The sequence below is a fragment of the Loxodonta africana genome, chromosome 18, assembly GCF_030014295.1.
Source record: "Loxodonta africana isolate mLoxAfr1 chromosome 18, mLoxAfr1.hap2, whole genome shotgun sequence".
NCBI lineage: Eukaryota > Metazoa > Chordata > Mammalia > Proboscidea > Elephantidae > Loxodonta > Loxodonta africana.
Window position 1 is genome coordinate 46,759,662 of NC_087359.1, and position 15,377 is coordinate 46,775,038.

Consider the following 15,377-nt stretch of genomic DNA (forward strand, 5'->3'; position numbering starts at 1 on the left):
AGCACCAGCACTCCAGCCCGGAAAGCTATACTCCAGACGTGATGTTTATAGCCACAGAGCTAAACCCCTGCTCCAAGGATCCCCGGTGGCACAACAATTAAGCACTCGGCTGCTAACCAAGAGGTTGGTGATTCAAAGCCACTGAGCTGCTCCACGGGAGAAAGACCTGGCGATCTGTTCCCCTAAATAGATTACAATCTAGAAAACCCTGTGGGGCAGTTCTGCTCTGTCACAGGGGGTCACTGTGAGTCGAAATCACCTCGATGGCACCTAACAACAACAACAGCACACCCCTTCTCCAGGCTGCAAGGGACTTTATTAAAGGTTACCTAGCCGGCTACAGGCCTTTCCAGGCCATCGACTACCCGCCACTCCCAGTCGGCCATATTGTGGCCATGTGGTTCCGTGTTCTCCTAATAGAAGAGACAGGCCACCCAGGACCAGATGCCCCAGCTGGGGAGAAGGGCCAATCTTGGGCTTAAGTGGTCCCGGTCAGCTGAGGATCTCCAAGCCTTTTCCTTCCCTGCCTCTGAGGCAGTTGGGCAAGGGGCAGAGGGGGCAGCTGGACACCAGCCAAGCCCAGGCCTGAACCCACGACCCGAGACTCAGTCCTGTCCTGGCTTCACACAGGTCAGAGTGGAATGCAGGCGTGGCTCTTTGTCAGTAAACACATATAAACGCTTACACGGAGCCTCTCCTGGCCCTTGGGAGAGAGGCTCCTCTGTGGTCATTTTTGAGCCCCAGTGTGGGAGGCAGCTAATAACTCCTCCTGCAGCGTCCTCTGATTGCAGCAGCCCCCAAGCAGCAGGGACATAGGCTTGATTAATCGCCGGAGCTCAATCTCAAAGCAGCCTCCTGGTGCTAGGCAGCCAGGGGGAAAGGAGGTGGGAATTAACAAAGAGCCGGCTCTGGTGTCTTCGGAGGCCTGGCTCAGTGCCACCTTCATTGGGTGAGAACTTGGGGTACAGATGGAAGGGTGTCTCGAGCAGAGCCTTTCTCCACGCCTGATTCAGCAGAAAGAAATTGTTGTTCACCATACATGTGGTCTTCTGTCATCATCATGGGGTCCTTATTCCCATTTTATGGATAAGGACACTAGAGCTCAGAGAGGGGAGGGACTTGCCACAGTGGACAGTTAGTTCTAAGTGGCAGAGCCAGGATTTGAACTTGTATTCTTTACACTCTACCTTCTTGTCAACTTAAGCAAACCTCTTTATGAAAAATCTGGATTTATGACTGGTGAGTATAAGAAAGGTGTCATGGATTGAATTGTGTCCCCCAAAAATATGTGTATCAATTTGGCTAGGCCATGATTCCCAGTATTGTGTGATTGTCCACCATTTTGTCATCTGATGTGATTTTCCTGTGTGTTGTAAATCCTAATCTCTGCCTGTGGTTAATGAGGCAAGATTAAATTATGTTAAGGAGGATTAGGGTGGGATGTAACACCCTTACCAGTTCCCTTCCCTGATCCCCAATGTAAGGGGAGTTTCCCTGGGGTGGGGCCTGCACCACCTTTCATCTTATAAGAGAGAAAAGGAGAGGGAAGCAAGCAGAGAAGGGAGAGTTCATACCACCAAGAAAGCAGTGCCAGGAGCAGAGTGCGTCTTTTGGACCCAGAGCTCCTTCGTGGAGAAGCTCCTAGACCAAGGGAGGATTGATGACAAGGACCTTCCTCCAGAGCCAACAGAGAAAGCCTTCCCCTGGAGCTGATGTCCTGAATTTCGACTTCCAGCCTACTAGACTGTGAGAGAATAAACTTCTGTTTGTTGAAGCCATCCACTTGTGGTATTTCTGTTATGGCAACAGTAGATGACTAAGACAAAAGGGTTTCTATTTGCTTTATACAACGACTACTGTAGGACTGGGAGAGTCCCTGGGTGGTGCAAATGATTAACACACTCAACTGCTAACCAAAAGGTTGGAGGTTCAAAGCTACCCAGAGATGCCTTGGAAGAAAGGCCTGGTGATCTACTTCCAAAAAATCAACGATCAAAATCTCTATGCAGCACAGTTCTATTCTGACACACAAGTGGTCGCCGTGAGTCAGAATGGAGCCAAGGGCAACTGGTACTATAGGATTTCTTTCAGAATGTCTTTTTTTCTTATTCCTTTAAGGTGATCTGATTTGCAAAAATTTGCTAAGCGACTTGTGGGTAAAGCAACCATGCCAGTTTGGCTTCCCATTGCATTGGAATGAAGAGGAGGTCTAGACCCTTGGTAATCAAGATGTGATCCATGGACCAGAGCCCTGGTATCACCCAAGAGCTTGTTAGAAACGTAGAGTCTCCGATCCCACCCCGGACTCTTGAATCAGAATCTGCATTTTAACAAATCCCCAGGATCTGCGAGCACATTAGAGTCTGAGAAGTCCTCACCTGGCATCACTGTGAATGATAGATAAGGTGGGAGTTGAGGGTCATAAATCATCCACCCGATGTCGTTAGGAAGGGACCTGAGAGTGAGGAGACTGAGGGCCTGAGAGCGTGGACCTGGACGAGGTGGTCTGGCCCCCAGATCCCAGACCAGTCTGGTGCTCTCAGCACCACCGCATGCTGCCTGTGTGATCAGAGAGAGATCAGGTCTCCTGGAGAAAGCTCTGGTGCCAAGGAATACCCTCTGCTGGGATGCCATTCCTTCTGAGCACGGACTTGGAGCATGGATGATAGATGGTGCCGCTGGCACCCTAGCAAAGAACATGTGAGGAGCATCTATCGGGTTAAGGCTAGACCCCTCTGAACGACGTGTATAAGCCCTCATCCCAAGCCAGGACCTCTGGATTGTTTAGCAGCACCGTGGGCTTCAGAACACGCAGGCCCAAGCCTGGTTCCCAGGTCCACCACCTGTTACCTGTGACCATGAGCAAGCACCCCACCTACCTGCACCTGTTTCCTCCTCTTAAATGGGAAGCTGATATAAAGCTCTGATTTGGTTCCTGGCCCTGGGTGGTCTTTTGGTCTTTGCCTGTTCCGTTGTAGAGCATGTAATCCGATAGCCCTGAAGGAATAAGAACTCCTGAAAACTCTCTTGGTAACTGCTAGTTACTTCCATTTGGCCTGAACAAAGGATCAGCAAGCTGCGAAGAGCCCGGCAGTAAAAATTTTACTGTTAAAACTACTCACCTACTCAGCTCTGCCACTGTGGCGTGAACACAGCCATCGTCAGTATTTAAATCAATGGTTGGGGCTGTGTTCAAATAAAACTTTATTTTACAAAAAAGGCAGCAAGCAGGATTTGGCCCGCAGGCTGTAGTTTGTAGACTCCTGACCTAAACTAATCCAGCTCCAAGTAGGCACTATAAGGGTACTTCTTGTCTCAAGGGGCCAAGAAAAGGCTTTTAGCCATGTGATCAGAGAGGCTCACTATTAAGCTAGCATTTTATTAGTCAGGAAGAGACAGAGTGGGGCGGGGAGTGTGCCCCACACAGACACTGGGCTTTGGGGTAGCAGCCTCCAGAGGTCTCAGTGCTTTATTCTTCTGGTATATCTGCTTCATTCTTAGGAGGAGCCCCAAGCACTGAGCGGGGCAGGGGGTGGGAGGGTGGAGGGGTAAGAGGACAGTCAGAGCGGGGTGGTATCAACCCGGGAGACCTTCCTGGCAGTGGGGGCCACATGCAGCTCATCTGCTACGAGGTTGCATATGCTCCTGCCCCACCACTTACTAGCTTTGTGACCTTCGGCAAGTTACTTAACTTCTCTGTGGCTCCCTCTTCTGTAAAACAGGGCAACGAGGGCACCTACCTCAAGAGAATTAAGACTTGAAAAGGGTTGGAGCAGAGCCAGGCCGTAGCACACTCTATGAAGCAGTATTTTTACTTTGACTATTCTCATCATAGTTAGCATTTTATTATTATTCTCATCATAGTTAGCATTATCCCTAGAATTACTTTGTTGAACAAATATGTAATCATGAGGTAAGGGCCTGCTTGAAAGGCAAGGCTGTACCATGCAGGGGAGCAGGTCCTGGGCAGGAGGGGACCCCTGTCTCCTGGACAGGGAGGGATGTGTATGAGGTGAGCCCTCTCAACGCTGCAGGCTGGTCCTGAAGGAGAGAAGGCACCCAGGCTCCCACCCCCAGAGCAGGGCAGGAGGAGCGAGAGCTTCCATTTTCTAGGCCCCAGGGAAGCTGAGTCAGACCTTTCTTTCAGCTGACCCACTCTCAGGGGTGGATTATCCAATAGGCAAGGTAAGCACAGTGCTTACCAGGTCATCTGTAGTGAACAATTCACATTTTTTCACCATGTCAAAGGTTCTGCTTCTAGTTTGGCTGGCATCTGTCTCTCTCTCAACCCCACAGCACCTTCCTACAGAATCAGAGCCTCTATTCAGATTTACAGTCTCTGACAGGTGAGTGACCCACTCAGCAAGATAAGCAAGGGCTTGTTTATGCTTACTTCCTAATCACATGAGTTTCATCACGTGTAAGCCCATGCTTACCTTGCTAATAGGGTAATCTGCCCCCGCCCATCCTTTTGGGAGGTTCTGAAAAGCCCACTTCTAAAAGCAGATGCTGGTGGAATCTGAGGCTGCCACGCTTCAGCCCAGGACCCACCTGGGGTTGATCCCCTTATTGGAGGCCTCTGGGTGGGAGGAGGCAGGAGTGGCCTGAGATGGGACTCGGGGCTGTGGTGCTGGGGCCAAGCCGTCCCGAGAGGCAGCCCCAGATGAGGGTGACCATGTAGGCGCTGCCCCCTTGCAAGGTACCGCAAAGACTAGGCACAAAGCCCCTCCCTCTGGCTCCTCCTGTTCAGCCCCACAGACAGAAAGCTGGGTCAGGAGCCAGCTCAGAGCATGGGGGCGTGTAATGTGGGTGGAATTAACTACGCTTCTGTGTTCACGATCCTATTTGTAGCATCGTTCTCACTCGTAAGCTAATTTTAGCCATCCATTCTGCTTCTGTTGCCATTTATAAAATGAGAGTGTCAAATGCAATATTAAACAAGCAGGATAAAGGCAAAAAAGGAAATGCCAGAGAGGCATTTAATAAATGAACCTAGTGTTTATGTGAGGAGGGAGTGATCCTGGCCCCCGACACATCACACATGCACGTACTGCCGTTTGTGTACAGACTGCTAATGAGGAGCGAGTGATGGGTATATGGGGTAGGCCGTAGATGTGGAGCGGGGAGCCTGGGGTGCCTGGATGGTGAGTGTCTGCAGCTCTTTGAGCCGAAGTAATCTGGCCTGCGGGGAAGTGGCCTTGGCCATGCCAGTGCCCCAGTTGCCTGGGTTCTGGCTTGTTTGCCCTTTATCTGCCCTTGGGCAGCATCATTGCAGGAGGATCAGGAAGGCAGAGTGTCCTACCAGTATCTCGGGGCCCAGCACCCCTGGGCTTTTCCACACGTGCTGCCACCGGCACCCCTAAATACACCTGGGGTGCAGGTCACGAGGCAGGAGCACAGGAGACCAGTTGAAGAGGCTGTTCCCTGCTCTCTTTGCCACTCTTCAGAGGCCTGGAACATTCTCCTGATTCCTGGGTGGTGCAGTTAACACTCTCGGCTTTTAATCAAAAGGCATCTTGGAAGAAAGGCCTGGCAGTCTTCCTCTGAAAAATCAGCAGTTGAAAATCCTACGGAGCACAGTTCTACTCTGAGACCCATGGGGTCGCCAGGACTCAAGGTGGTTTACGGGTCTTCCTTTTACCCCATCTCTCAGCTGCTTTGCCCTGACTTCCCAGGAAGGTCCAAGCTAATGTTCAATTTGTGTCTTTTATTTTTCCTTCTTTCTTGTAAATGGAGAGAATATATTGGCCATGGGCAGGGTCTCTGGTGAAGCCTACTGTGAACTGGGACTGTGCCTCCAGCCTTGGGCAGAACTCAGGCACCTGCTTAAGGCTGGGATTTCATTTCACTTTGAAATGCCCTTGCACGTTCTCAGAAAGAAAAAGAACAGCTACTGCTGCCACCATCAGCTTTTTCCCCAAATAGTGCAGCCTGTGACACTCCCTCTGTGCGCCTTGCTGTTGAAAGCAGGGAGATGGGGCTCTACCAGGCAGGAGAGGTGAAGGAGAAAGGGTGCGGCAGTTTGCAAAGAGTGTGCAGGGCAGGAAGTGGCCGCTTTCTGTCCTCCTGTCTGCTCCCTGGTCTTCCGGATTTCAGTCAACACAGGAGGATTTCAGTCAACACAGGCGTGAGCTGGCTTTATCACCTGCAGATGCACTCACCTAGGCTCAGCATGGAGGAGGGTGAGGCGTGACTCAGCTTAGTTCAGTGAACTTTGTCCAGGGCAAGTACTTTGTAGGACGGGTGGTTTAGTTTTCCGGTATAGTCCTATAAGGAAAGGAGTGACTGCTGTGAACTCTTTTCTTACAGATAAAAAGACTGAGGTGCCAAGGAGCTAGGCAGCTGATTCTCACTCAGAGAGCCAGCAAGCAGAGCAGGATTTAAACCTGGACCCTTAGCTCCTAGGCTAGGCCTCTATGTAACAGACAAGGTCCTGCTCTTAGATCTGGGCAGGGTGGAAGGCTGTGTTTATGGGGCACATTCTGGGAGAGTATTGGGGACCAGCTCCTTGCTGCCCCTCGCTCAGACTCTGAACACCTCAAAGGGAAGAGCTACATCACACTACTCATATTCATTTTTATATTCATTTTGTGTCCACACCCAACCCCTGCCTCATGTATAAGCCAAAGCCAAACCAATTGCTGTTGAGTTGATTCCAACTCATGGTGACCCCACATGTGTCAGAGTAGAGCTGTGCTCCACAGGGCTTTCAATGGCTGATTTTTCACAAGTAGGTTGCGAGGACTTTCTTCCAAGGTGCCTCAGGATGGACTTGAACCTCCAATCTTTTGGTTAGCAGCCAAGAGCATTAATTTGTGCCACCCAGGACTCCACCTCATTAACATTGTTGTTGTGTGCTGTTGAGTTGATTCTGACGCATAGAACCCTATAAGACAGTAGAACTGCCCCATAGAGTTTCCTAGGCTGTAATCTTTACAGGAAAGAGTCCTGGTGGTGCAGTGGTTAAGCACTCAGCCACTAACCAAAAGGTCAGCAGTTCAAACCCACTAGCTGCTCCGTGGGAGAAAGATGTGGCAGTCTGCTTCCATAAAGATTGTTGCCGTGTGCCATGAAGTTGATTTCTACTCATAGCAACCCCATGTAACAGATAAAACTGCCCTATAGGGTTTTCTAGGCTGTAATCTTTATGGGAGCAAATTGCCAAGTCTTTCTCCCATGGAGCCACTGGTGGGTTCAAACCACTAACCTTTCTCTTAGCAGCTGAGCACTTAACCATTGTGCCACCAGGGCTACTTTTTGCCTCATATACGGTAGGTGCTTAATATTATTAATTTATGTTAATATATTAGTTTAGTTAATATTATTGGTTTTTGACCTCCTCCACTTTGCTGTCATTGGTTATAACAAAATGCTGAGAAGAGGAAACAGCGGATGAAATTAATTCTGGAAGTCGTGGGGCAATTAATCGTAGAGGCTAGACCCAGAGATGGCTTTGTGGAAGAAACAACATCTGAGTGGGCCTTGAGGGCTGGGTAGAGGGTGGTCAGGAAGAGCTGTGAGAGCAGGACCTGTGTGGCCAAGGGAACTGAGACGTTAGAACCGGAACGAACATTAGAACCGAGGAGGGGCTGTCTGACTCTACAGGTCACACAGAGTAATGCACAGGTCCGGTTCTACCTCGAGGAGGCTGTTTCTCTCCCCCTCCACTGGGCCCTCGAGGCCTCTCCTCCGCCTCTGCTTAGCTGGATTATGTCCTTGCCATCCCCTCACCTTATCACTCCACAGGCCTCTTGACTCAACTTTCACCGCACGGCTGTCTTGAGCAGCCACCCAGGGCCCTGTGCTTAGAAGGGACCCATGCTGAGTTTAATGCTTTACTGTGGTGGTATTGAAACTCTTAATCATTGAACAAGGGCCCCTGATTCTCATTTTGCTCTGGGTCCTCCTTTCAACTCTGTGCCAGGTGCAGTGCTAAAGGTAGAGTAGTAGAATCAAGACTCGGTTCCTGCCCTACAGAGCTTGCTTGTGTTTGTATTTCTTGCTCTTTTGTTTGCCTGCAAGTTCCTTGAGGGCACATTCCCTCTCAGTCTTGGTTTTGAACCTGCAAGAGCTCAGTGTGGCATCCTGCCCTCGGGGTTTCCAGAGAGGCTGTGACTGACAGAGAGGCAGAGGGAGGACTGACGAGGAGGGAGTCGGCTGTGGCTACTGGACACGTAGCCTTGCTGGAGGTAGAGTGGTTTCTGGAGATGAGGTCCCTCCCGCCTCAGGGAAGAGGTCTGTGAAGCTGTTGGGCTCTGGACCCTGAAGCTTGAGACTTGTGTGTTAGCTCCCCACTGCCTCTCCTGGGAAGGCACTCGGGGCCTAGTGGCGGGAGAAGGCAATCAGCTTGGAGTTCTGGAGGTGCAGTGTGGTTGGAATCCACCAGAGCCTGGTTGGGGAGGAGCTGCTTGGAGACAAGGGAATGAGGCCATGCTGATCTCAGGACAGACCAGGTGGGGCCTCTGTGTCGTTGTCGTCTTTTTTTTTTTTTTTAAATAATGGATTTTATTTTTGTTGTTGAAAATATACCAATTCAACAATGTCTGCATGTACAACTCAGTGACATTGATTACATTCTTCAAGTTGTGCAACCATTCTCACCCTCCTTTTCCAAATTGTCACTCCTCCATTAACATAAACTCATTGTCCCCTAAGCTTCCTATCTAATCTTTAGAGTTGCTATCGTCAATTTGATTCCGTATAAATCAAACCAAACCCTTTGCCATCTTAGTCATTTCAGACTCGTGGTGACCCTATAGGACAGAGTAGAACCACCCCAGAAGGTAGATTCGAACTGCTGACCATTTGGTTATCAGCCGAGTTCTTAACCACTATGCCACCAGGGCTCCTGATCCCATAAAGATAGTTCTTAAAGGAGAATAATGCTCAAGACAGACATTTTTTTACTAATTAAGCCAAATTATTTTTTGGTTTAAAGAAGACTTCAGGGAATATTTTTGGTTTAGAGTTTAAAGATTATCTTAGGGCAGTAGTTTCGGGGGTTCATCCAGCTTCAATGACTCCCGAAAAGCCTGGATTCCATGAGAATTTGAAGTTCTGTTCTACATTTTCCCCCTTTTGATCAGAATTCTTCTACAGAATCTTTGATCAAAACGTTCAGTAATAGCAGCCAGGCATCGTCTAATTCTTCTGGTCTCATGGCAAAAAGGCCTCTGTTCCTTTAAGGAAGTTCTGTGGAAGGACGATGCTCACTGTGGAAGCCACAGGCTGCCTTCCCCCCAGCATTGGCTGCCCTGAGAAGCCTGGCCCCCATTCCCCTCACTCTTCCCACCAGCCAGACAGTCAAGGTTACTCTATGTACAGTGGGGGGGTGGTTATCCTTTGAATGGGTGCCTCCGCCCTGGAGGAGTCAGTTGTCACTAACATGACCTGCTTGGGATGAGAAATGAAGCTGCCAACACTGGCCTCTTCAGGCCAAACAGAGTTTCCTTGTCCTGGGCGGGAAATCTAGGCCGAGGAGCATGGCTCGGGTTTCCCAGACTGAGGCAGGCCTGGTTTCCCATCCGGCCCCCAGGGCAGCACGCTGACTGGGGCCGTTTGTGTAGAGACCAGGGGAAAACAAAAGCCTTTTCACTTCTCAGGTTTCCCAGTGTGGTGTTCTCCTCAATGGCCAGGGTGCTTACCGCCACAAGGTTTTCTGGCCAGTAGTGGTAAGCCATTCCCACAGATGTCCCATCGCCTGATGTCAAGTGCTCCCCATTTCTTCTTCTCCCAAGAGAGGGTTTGGAGCAGAACCCACTCCCCTGGCATGTGCTGTGGCTAAAGTCCCAGCCCTACCATGCAGGTACAGGGTCCACAGCCACAGACTGGGTGTCTGATGTCTCTGGCCTCAGTTTTCTGTTCTATGGGGTGGGTGGGTGGATGGGTGGATGAATAAAATGCTATAAAGCACGCTATTGAGTCAATCAACAAAATAGGAATATGAAAGATAGGTTAGATAAAAGTATTGCATCATTATAAAATGTCCTGAGGTTGATAACTGTACTGAGGTTATTTAAGAGAATGTCCTTATTCTTAGAAAATCCGTACCATGATGGATGCAGCTAACTTTCAGATGGTTCAGAAAAAAAAATACACCTATAGGCATAGACAGAGAGAGAGAACATGCGCATGATAAAGCAAATGGAAAAAATATGAATGGTAGGTGAATCTGGGTAAAGGCTATACTGGTGTTATTTGTGCTATCCTTGCAATTTCTCTGTAAGTTTGAAATTGTTTCTAAATAGGAAGTTAGGAACACCACCAAACCTCCTTGCTGAAGTGCTTCCCAAGGCTGATGGGAAGATGCACCTCCCACCCTAAAGAGCAGCAGACACAAGAGCACTAGAAGCTACAGTGCAGGCTCCAGCGCCCTCTGGTTTGCTCCCTGAAGGACATGTTGCTGCCTTAGTTATCCTGTCGTTGCAGAGGGCTCAGTTAGGTCAGTGTTCTGACCTCATACCTGTGGGGCTTTCGAAGGGGGCCATACCTTCTTCTCCAAGGCCTGTTGGCCAAGCAAAGCAACATATTTGAAGAATGAAGTTTCCAAATAAATTCCAGACTCCCTCGTAGGGTTGGCATGTCCTTGGCATTCACTCCTGGTGTGGGTTTGCTGCTAATGGGGTCGCTAGGTGGCTTTGCCAGCTGTGAAATTTGAAAATGGAGACTTAGTCTTCCTGATATGAGCAGTTGGTCATGAGTTGCCTCTGGGGCTTCTTACAGGCATGAATCCAAGTGGAATTTGCTGATAAATTTCTCACCCCTGCATTCAGACTGCCTTTTTTCAGTGGCCATTTGAGTCAGTGGCAGTGACAGTCATTGTGGGAAGCTGCTGAGCTGTTGACTGAGGAGACTTAAGGATTGGTTCCTTCCTCCAAACTCTGCCCCCACCCAGGGCTGCCCTATGGAGAGTGGTTTGAGAACGAGCTTCTTTGGGGGTAGGTGGTGTGGTGGGGAGTATTTACCATAAATAGGGCTTCTAGGGGGCTGTTCTGAAATACAGCTGGAGCAAGAGGCCTGTTTACCATGAGCACCACCTCTATTTTGTTTCTGTTGGCCATAGGGAACCAGACAAGTCTCTTAGGCTGCATTGGGAGGGAGTTCCTATGCCCCATCCTCTGTTCCTGGTGAAAACAGCCTTCAGTGCCCACTGCCTTAACAACCCAGCCTGCCAAACACCAAGGGTGGGAGGAGAGCCTTCTGCTGTCCTGTCAGTTTACAGCTGTTCGTTGGTCACACGTGTTAGCTAGTCTCCAAAGATGGCCCCCAGTGATCCGCACCTCCCAATATGCAGGCCCTTGTGTGCTCCCTTCCCACACTGAATCTAGACCTCTAGAATAGGGCAGAAGTAACACCGTGTGACTTCCAGCTTATAAGAAGCCTTGCCGCTTTCTTGGTGCCCTGATGTGTTTTTTACTTGAGATACTCATGGTTGGAACACAACCACCATGCTGTAAGAAGACCAGGCCACATGGAGAAATTATATGGAGGCACCCTCATCAACAGTCCCAGCCAAACTACCATTGACTGCCATGTGAGCTAAGAAGCCACCTTGGACCCCCAGCCTAGACAAGCCTTTCAATGGCTCCAGCCTCAGCTGCCATCTGACTGCAACTACATAAGAGACCTGGAGCGAGAACCCAGCTGAGCCCAGTCAATTCACAGGACCATGAGAAAGAATAATAAATGGTTATTCTAAGCTACTAAGCTTTGGAGTAGTTTGTTGCACAGTAGTAGATAACTGGAACATCGCATCTGGCCAGATGACTGGAATATGTGATTGGAACTGAGAAGATAGCCTGGTTTTTCACCTGCTCTAGTTCCAACTCTGTTGGTCATGCCAAGCTCTCCAGCTTGCACAGGGCCCAGTGAGAGGATAGCGGGGGAGGTTGACCCAAACGTGGACTAACTCAAGAGGCCCCAGAGGCTAAAAGGCCCGGAAGAGATGAGGGGCAGGCTGATGTTTGAGTACTTCTGCTAATGTTAGAAGAACAAGACTGTCAGAGCCTGCCGTTTTCCAATAGATGGAGAGCTCTCGGAGGTAGAGGCTTGCCTTGTTTATCTTCGTGTGCCCCAAAGCCTGGCACTTCTCTCTGCATACTTCTGTTGAATTAAGTAGACTGGGTCTCCTTGGCCCCAGTGAGCATGTAAGTCAGCACACACTCTGCATAGAGGGCCTGGCAAAGTGGAGACAGTCCCTGATCCCCGCACTGGGAACTCAGTTTGATGGGGAAGACGTGGCCTCTGCCAGTCAGATGGGTGATGAAGTGACGGACATAGCTTTCATCTTCAGCAAGCCCTTGACCCACTGCAAGAACTCAGGATACAGGCCAAGAATAGCTATGTTCTTTTTCCCTTTGTATGTTCTCTTTGTCTAAGACATTAAAGGAGCAGGGGGCTGGATGGGCAGGCCTCCCGATCCTGAGAAACCTTTCCAAGCCAGACTCCCTGCTGTGACTGCTGCCTTCCGCTGTCATTCAAGTGCCCAGGATGTGCTGGGGTCCCCCAGAGAGTGCGTACGCCATGGCCTCTGGCCTCGGGGAGCGCTCACAGTTGACACAGCGGGTGGCTGACAGAACCCACGCAGTTGGTGCTGCCCGAAACACTAGCAGCAAAGACAGAGCAGAATGAAAAGGAGCTGCCAGCCCTGCTCAGTGAGAGGAAGAGTAGGTGGGTTTGTTTAAAATACTCCCATTACAGTCAGTTAACCTTTATGTTCCCTAAATGAAAATTGTATAAACCTGAAATTTTCGTTGATCAGGTTGCCTAGGAACAGGCAGCAGGTTTTCATAAGACAATGCAATAGATTGTCACCGATAGGGCTATTAGCAAGTGAGCTGGTTAGCAGTATTATCCTGGAGCCCGGTGTTGGCGGTCCGTAATTATCTGTCTGCCTGAGCAGAGCACGCCCATCTTCCTGGGCTCTGGGCAGGTCCATGCAAATGAGGTTTCTCACCGGCTGCTCTCAGAGTCCCCGAAGTGGGGCCCAAGGGGACAGGCGGCCAGGAGCAAGTTGTCACCCTTGGCTTAGGAGAGAAATCTAAAAGACCCAGTGTTGATGAATGTGTTGTTTTTTTTTTTTAAATCACCTTTCCTCCCTACTTGCAGCAGTAATACTCAAAGCAGAAAACTTGGAAAATTAACGGCAATAACAGCAAAATGCATGGTGAAAATTAAAAAACAAAGTCACTCTGAGACAACTCGTTGTATCTTTTTAGTATTTTTTTTGTCCTGCCGTATAGATACTTTTTAGTTTCCACGAAGTTGCTGCGATTTGCCTTTTTCCCTAGCGTGCTTAGGGTGACCAGGCGTCCTGTTTTGCCCGGGACTGAAGATTTTGCTTGTACCAGCCAGTTGCCATTGAGCCGACTTCAACTCATGGTGACCCAGAATGTTTCTGACTAGAGCTGTGTTTCATAGGGTTTTCAGTAGCAGACTTTTCAGAAGTAGATCGCCAGGCCCTTCTTCCAAGGTGCTTCTGGGTAGACTCGACCCTCCAACCTTTTGGTTTGCAGCCAAGCACCTTAACCACACAGCATGCTTTTCCATAGCTGAGTAACATCTGATCAGTGTGGGTGAACCACACTTGGCTTAGCCAGTCCCCAGTTCCCGGACATTTAGGGTGTTTCCTTTTTTTTTTTTATTATAAGTAGTAATGTTGAACTAAAAAAAAAAAAAAAAAAACTCATTGCTCGTGAGTGATTCTGACTCATAGCGACCCTGTAGAACAGAGTAGAACTGCCCCATAGGGTTTCCACGGACCAGCTAGTGGATTCAAACTCCTGACCTTTTAGTTAGCAGTGGAGTTCTTAACCACTACACCACCAGGGCTCTGTCTACATGTCATTGCAGGGTAAATTCTTAAAAGTAGGATTACTAGGTCAAAGGTTGTATACATTTACAGCTTTTGAAATATTGTTAGATTGCCCTCCAGAAAAATATATGCCAGTTTCCACCCCTTCTCCCCACACCCTCAGGAACCCTGACATCAGACAGTCCTTTATCACTGCCCATCTGATGGGTGAAACATGTCTTCCTTATTCACCGTTTGTGAATTGCCTGTTTGTGTCCTTTACCCATTCTCTGTCAGGGTGCCCACCCTTTCCTTATAAGCTGTAAAAACTCTTTGCTTTAAGCCTGTCGGTCGTGAATGTTGAGCCATCTGTCCATTTTTTAAAAGCATTTGTGATTATCATTCTCGGAGTTATTTGGTGTCTTTGAAGAAGGGGGAGTTAATATTTTAGATAATTAAAGCTTAAGCACTAACCAACCTTAAGCACTAACATATTTTTCAATTGAACTACCTGGGACAAGAGTATCTCCAAAATGGGTAACCCAGATACATCCCTTTTTAAACAGTATATATCCGAACACAGTCTAGCTTTGTCTTGGTATCTCAGACTTGCCGTGAACGATGGTAATTTTCTGTGTTATAGTGATACCCTCAGCAGCTGCTGAGCTAAGTGAAGTTTTTGCCTCTATACCATATGGCCCCACTCTGCTTTTTAAGTAAGACACCTGATTCCTCTCTTTGCTCCATCACAGGCTATCATACTCTTATACCTTTTTTTTTTTTTTTTTTGCTGCTGTAAGCATCCCTGCCTCACCCTACAACATCCTCTCTTTATCAGCAATGCACTTGATTGCTGGGTAACCATGCTTGTTCAATTTATCTGCAAAGTACCAGCATGTGAGTCCTGAGCAAGAGTCTGAAACAGAGTAGGAACTTCAGCAAGCAACTATTTTCCTGGATGGTTGCAAACAATTTGCATCCGTCTACTAACATAAAGGTTGGCAGTTCAAACCCACCTGTCGTTACTGCAGAAGAAAGGCCTGGTGCTCTGTTTCCTTAAAGATTATAGCCAACAAAACCCTATGGAGCAGTTCTACTCTGTAACACATGGGGTCATCAAAAGTCACAATCGATTTGATGGCAACGGGTTTCGTTTGGTTTTTTGGTTTTGCATTTCATATAGTTCAGGGTGTGTGAGCAGAGTAAGATTAAGACGTTTTAGAGGCAGAAGGGAATCAGGGAAAATTGGCAACCACTTGAGGATGTAGCTGCAACATGAGAAACCAGTCATCCAGGTGAACAGAGTCAGTGTTTAATCTGGTGACTTCACCCAGCACTGCGCTGGTATAGGTTTTGTGAAAGTGGCAGCATCACTGACTAGAAATTTTAAAAGTCTGGTTTCTAGGCCTTGACCTGCTGGGCTGTGGCCTTAGGCACATTGCACAAGCCTCTGACACTCACTTTTCTCGTCTGTAAGATTAACTGGCCAGCCTGTTTCATAAGAGAATCAGATGACCTGAAGTGAGGACCGTGATTACCTGAAGGAAACTGAAAGTAACTTGTGAGCCTTGATGGCTCAGGGGCA

The 15,377-nt window shown here is 48.7% G+C and overlaps 1 protein-coding gene across 4 annotated transcripts in view; it reads left to right on the forward strand.

Annotated features, from left to right (window-relative positions):
* MSI2 (musashi RNA binding protein 2) overlaps positions 1 to 15,377 on the forward strand; it is a 472,007-nt gene that overhangs the window by 389,415 nt on the left and 67,215 nt on the right. The gene's annotated exons all lie outside the window — the stretch shown is intronic.